Source organism: Balaenoptera physalus (assembly GCF_965194825.1).
Source record: "Balaenoptera physalus genome assembly, chromosome: 7".
Classification (NCBI taxonomy): Eukaryota; Metazoa; Chordata; class Mammalia; order Artiodactyla; family Balaenopteridae; genus Balaenoptera; species Balaenoptera physalus.
This window is the reverse complement of record NC_138886.1, coordinates 16,574,700-16,580,699: the sequence shown is the minus strand read 5'-3', so window position 1 is coordinate 16,580,699 and position 6,000 is coordinate 16,574,700.

Sequence of the window (6,000 nt, the reverse complement as noted above, 5' to 3'; positions counted from 1 at the left end):
GATCACCTAAAACCTAGAAGACTGGTTCTCAACTGTTGATGAAAAATGTTGCCTGCCATATCAGTAAACAAAGGATGTTGCAGCCATCAAGCTTTCAGCCACTGCAGCCGCCTCAACTGTGCATCCTTAGGGAATTCAGGATGGAGAAAAACAGGATACTTATCGGCCCTAGATAGCTAAGGTGCATATCAAAGGAATGATTTCAATGAGCCCAGATTCTTCCATCTTCCCATACAGAGAAAAGTGCTAAATTCATTAACTTGAGATGTCTGTTTCTTTTCTTTTTCTTTTTTTTTTTTTTAGGCCATGCTGTGAAGCATATGGGATCTTAGTTCCCCCGACTAGGGATTGAACCTGAGCCCCCTGCAGTGGAAGATCAGAGTCTTAACCACTGGACACCCAGTGAAGTCCCAGGTTTTCTTTAACAGTAATCTTTTGACTATCTGGGGTTTTTGTTGCAAAAATTCCTATATATCTTGGCTCCTCCCTTACTTCTTCAGATCAGTCCCTTAGAGCTATCTCAGAGGCTGTCTCCCAGCCATAAGCCCTCAGTATATCTGTCTAATAAAACATAATTCTCAACTTTTAGGTTATGCAATTTTTTCAGTCCACACAACCTTGGCTGCAAATTAGACCCCCGTGGTGCTTTCAAAAGCCTGATGCCCAGGAGGAACCCCGGACTAATTAAGCCTGAATCTCTGAGGATAGGATAAGGCATCGGTATTTTTGAAGCTCCCCAGTTTTCAAACATAACCCTGTTTAAGAACCACTGATCGGGCTTCCCTGGTGGCGCAGTGGTTGAGAATCTGCCTGCTAATGCAGGGGACACGGGTTCGAGCCCTGGTCTGGGAAGATCCCACATGCCACGGAGCGGCTGGGCCCGTGAGCCACAACTGCTGAGCCTGCGCGTCTGGAGCCTGTGCCCCGCAACGGGAGGGGCCGCGATGGTGAGGGGCCCACGCACCGCGATGAAGAGCGGTCCCCGCACCGCGATGAAGAGTGGCCCCCACTTGCCGCAACTAGAGAAAGCCCTCGCACGAACCGAAGACCCAGCACAGCCAAAAAATAAATAAATAAATAAACATAAAAGTAGCTATAAAAATAAATAAATTAAAAAAAAAAAAAGAACCACTGATCATCTGATGATTTTAAATTCAGAGGACTTTCATGGCTAATATTCTAGTATTTTAAGAGAACTTCTGGATATCTCCAGGTTGGTCTATCTCCAGTTCCTTATGAGAGTTCAGTTATGTCACTGAGAATCACACACAATAGTTGTAGTAGTTTCCTAGACCTGCCATAACAAAGCACCACAAACCAGGTGGCTTAGACAACAGAAATATATTGTCTTACAGATCTGGATGTTAACAGTCCTAGATAAGGTGTCAGCAGGGGTGGTTCCTTCAGAGGGCTGTGAGGAAGAATCTGTTACAGGCCTCTCCCTTTGTTTCTGGTGGTTCCCTGGCAATCTTTGTCATTCCTTGTCTTGTAGAAGCATTGCCCAAATCTCTGCCTTCGTCTTCACATGGCATTCTCCCTGTGTATGTCTGTGTCCAAATCTCCCCTTTTTATAAGGACACCAGTCATCAGCTTAAGGGCTCAACCTACTGCAGTATGACCATATCTTAACAACATCAAAAGAGACTCTATTTCCAAATAAGGTCACAAGCTGTGAGGTACTGGAGGTTAGGATTTCAGCTTGTGAATTTTAGTTGGGGCGAGCACGATTGAATCCATTACACCAGTACCTGGTTTTCAGCAATGGGGAAGGACCTGGATGGTGGCAGGTGACCTCTTGAAACCTCCATGGCTGGTTCCTAAGGAGGACTTATTCTCATGCACAACACAACACATTCTTACCCTCTCCCAGAGCTCCAGCCCCCCACCCTTGCTAGGTCCTTAGAATACTATGCCCCCTGACTGTCCCCTCGTGTCTTGTCCGGTGATCCCTTGCCAACCAGGGAGACCCTGGCCCCTTCATTTGCCAGTTTAGGGATTTTCCTTTAAACATCTCAGCCCCCCTGCCAACCACCTCTAGTTATTAAAATGCAGCTCAGGATGTCTCACTCTGGCTGTTACATTATCATTCCTCGTTAGAGACTCCTCCAGGGCCTGAGACATTCCTGCACTGACTTTATAATTACAAAGTCAATTTCTAAACAGACATTTGCAAATAAGTCAATTTAAATACTGAGATTTACAAACAATAATTAAGCAGTAGCTTCCTTTTTTTAATATCTTTATATATAATTAATGCCTGTGGGCTTTTCATTTTACCTTGCAACTGGGTAGTTTGCAATTGTTTGTTGAGCTAAAGTGTTCTCTGAAAGCAAATCAAAGCACTGGGGAGATTTTGGAAGCAATTGAGGAAAGGGTTTTTCCTCTTCCTTCATCCCTGCTTCACCTGATTGGCTGTACTTCCCATCAGTTGGGAATATGATGGGGGAGGGAGGGTGGAGAAGAAGTATTTTCTGCAGTAACAACAGCAACAACAACACAGGGTTCTGGTCCAGCAACAGACTGACTAACACGGTTTCTTAAGATATACAGTCAGGGAGTCTCTTCACGCTGGAAATCTCAGCTCTCTCTAATTTTGGCATTATCTACACTGAGAGAGCTCTCTGTAGCTTGGTAGTGCTTCTTCTGGCTTTAAAAAAATCTATAATGAATCCCTGGCACCTGTAGGATAATGTCCTGACCCTGCCATTCATGGTCTTTCACAATCTGGTCCTACTCTTTCTTTTAACAAGATTTTTGAAAACCTACTAGGTGCTAGGGAAAATACCAAGTAACAAGGACATACTGGTAAACAAGGCACAGTCTATTTTAAGGTCTAGTGGGGACAGAAATCCTGAAAAAAATAATTTTATGATGAATGTTACAAAAAGGGAAGTAAGAGGAGATCTAGGCTCGTCTGGAGACTTCTTTTAAGAAAGTGATATTTAAGCTGAAGTCTCAAGGATGAGTTGACATTAACAAGGTAAAGACTGAGGGCAAAGGGTTATTCCAGGTAGAAAGAAAAGCCTGTTAGAACTCATAAAGATGAGAGAACAAAAAGATTGCTTGTGAAACGAAAAGTGGGCTTGAGAGGTAGCTAAAGTAAAGAGAAGCCAGGAAATGAGGTTTAAGATGAATCTAGACAGAGAAGCATGGAATAGAACCTTGAAGGCCTTGTTGGCCAGGAAGGAATTTGAACTTTGTCCCAAGGACAAGAGGGAGCCATAGAAGGGTTTCAGGAAGTGATGTGACCAGTTCAGCTTATGCTGCCCAGCTGTGTGCTCAAGCCATACTAAACAAGCCTTCCAAGACAGTAGGAGAATCCAGAAACTCTTGAGTTGTCTGTCTCCCCAAGCTTTCTTCCAATGAAGATGTTCTTCCTAGTATTTTCAACCCAGCTAAATACCTCAACATCCTTAATTCTCATTCAGAAGTCACAGGCTCTTTGAAATGTCTTTAATACCACTACCGCTGCCCTATAGAATGGATTGCCTAATCAGTGCTTCCAAAACATTTTGTTCAACTCGCTAATTTAACTTATACTATGCATATTTATATATGCACATAATAATGCAACTCAATGAATACATATATATGCAACTCTCTCATTCAACTTCTAATATGCATGTTAGTGGCAAAAACATCCATTATTTTCAAGTTAGTATAGGTATACAATACTCAGCAAGATATTAGCAAATAGTAAACACTTACACATGGTTTATTACTATCATCATCAAATGTGACCAACAGATAAAACCACAAGAATTTTTCAGTGAGAGTTCCCATAGGTGCTGGGACAGGAGCTGGGATGTTTTGCCTTCAGAATATCCTCAAGCACAGCCATAATTTCTCTTACTCTATTGGCAATCCCATTCAGTTCATGGAAAAAGAACTTCTGTAAAGCTCCCCCTCAGATAGAATGAAGCTGATGGAGGTCAGCATTCCCCAGAAGAGAGGTTGAGATTCAAGACTCCAGAGTCCATGACAAGTCAGAGTCACTGATAGCTCTTATCAAGCTGTTGACATTCTCAGCTTAAAATACAGGCAGGGGAATCCCACTGACCAACAGGACCCTGTTTCACCTCTGTCTCAAAGATAAATGTCTTTCTCTTTTCCCAGGTCCATTCTTATTAGAAATTCAGGTACAATTCAGGTTTGGGATATGGGCCCTAGAAAAGTCAGCTCTGCTCTACTAAGTACAAGGCCACCCTGGGGAAACTAAGGGTATGACCCACAGAGGGATTTCTACTACCTCACTGAGTCTGTCCCTTCTTTCCTTCCTTCCTTCCTCCCTCCCTCCCTCCTTCCCATCCTTTCTTCCTTCCTTTCTCCCTCCCATCCTTCCTTCCTTCTTTCCTCCCTCCCTTCCTTTCTTCCTTGATGCAACTGTCTGGGACAATCAGGTATTTGTTCTGATTAAGATCACTCTGAAATTTGTTCTTTAATCTAGGTAAACAGAAACGTATTAATCTTGATTCCTACCCCAGACTAGTTAAATCAGAACCTTTCAGGGTAGGCACAGGCCTGGGCATTTTTTACATCTCCTGAGGTGATTCAATGATCAGGATGAGACCCACTAGTCTAGATCACCATTCACTGAAAATTAGCTTTACTCTGATTCAGTCTCCTGTGCCACCTACAGTAATCCAAGCTGGGAATCTAATGCAGACAGACAGACTGAAGACCTCATTTTGGTGACCTCTTGTCTTTGTCAGCCATTGAAAGACTCAAGGAAGTGCTCAAGACAATGAGGGGAGAACAGGAACAGCATTCCAGTTTCACATCATTTTTGGCAGTTTTGAACCAGTCTTGCCACATCTGAGCGAGCACATTCTTCTGCAAGAATCCTACTGGCATACTTTTCAGTCCTTCTCCCTTCCCCACTCTCCTCCCTCTTAGTCATTCTTTTCTATCTTCCTTTCTGGTTTCCTTCCACTGCTCCCAAGAGCCCAAAGGCACCAGAATGGGGACAGAGAGTGTGGACAGATCATTATGGTTGTGGTCATTGCATGCCATTGGAAGACTCACTTCATTTTTCTGCATCTTCCCCCCATATTTAGTTGATTGGATTAGATAGGATTATACCTCCCTTCCAACACTAACATTTTATATCATGCTGATTTATATTTTGTTATTTTCTATTCTTCTTCTTCCCTCTCCTTCACCTCCTCTCTCTGGTTAAGCTTTTGAAAATTGAATTTTGAATAAATGGAGGATAGTCATTTCAGCCCTTTTTGTACCTACTTTTGGTCCAACTTCAAAGGTTCACAACAAAGCAGAAAACTATGGTACAGAGAGTCAACACTCATAGCTAAATGGAAATGTCCCATTTCACTCCATTTACTGGGATTTCATTTGTATCATCTTCCCTGTTGGGTATGGACTTCCATTTTCCTATCCCTTCACATTCTTCTCACCTTCATCATCCAGCTCAGATTTCTCTTATACCATGAACATTTCTTGATCATTCAAGCCCTCTTTGAACTTTCTTTCCTTTGGCCAACTGCATCTCTTACAACTGAACCCTAAAACATAACACTTAAATACAGTTTCCTATCCCTTTGTTTGGTGTTGTGTGTTTGTGACACTATCTAAGCCTTGTGAAGGTTAATTATGTTATAAGATGCTGGAAGATAGAAACTTCCTTCTTTTCTTCTGTTTTCATTTCTCAGATGTCAAGCACAAGGTTAAGCATGCAATGTGCACTTAAGACAGAATTCATGAATACTACAAGTTTCTCAACTTAGAAATAATCTATCTCAATCCCCACAATTTACACACAAAATAAGTCTCAGAGAGGAAAAATGACTCCAAGTGAGTTAATGACTGAGTTTGACTAAAAGCAAGGTCTCCTCCATCCATTTCATTTTCTATATTATTTATTGTTTATTTTATTTCTGCAATACCTGGGGGGCATGACCCAGGTCCTCAAAAGTACAGGTCACTTAACCCATTGTACTTCCACTTTTGTATACCTTAAAAGAGATATATCTCACTAAGATA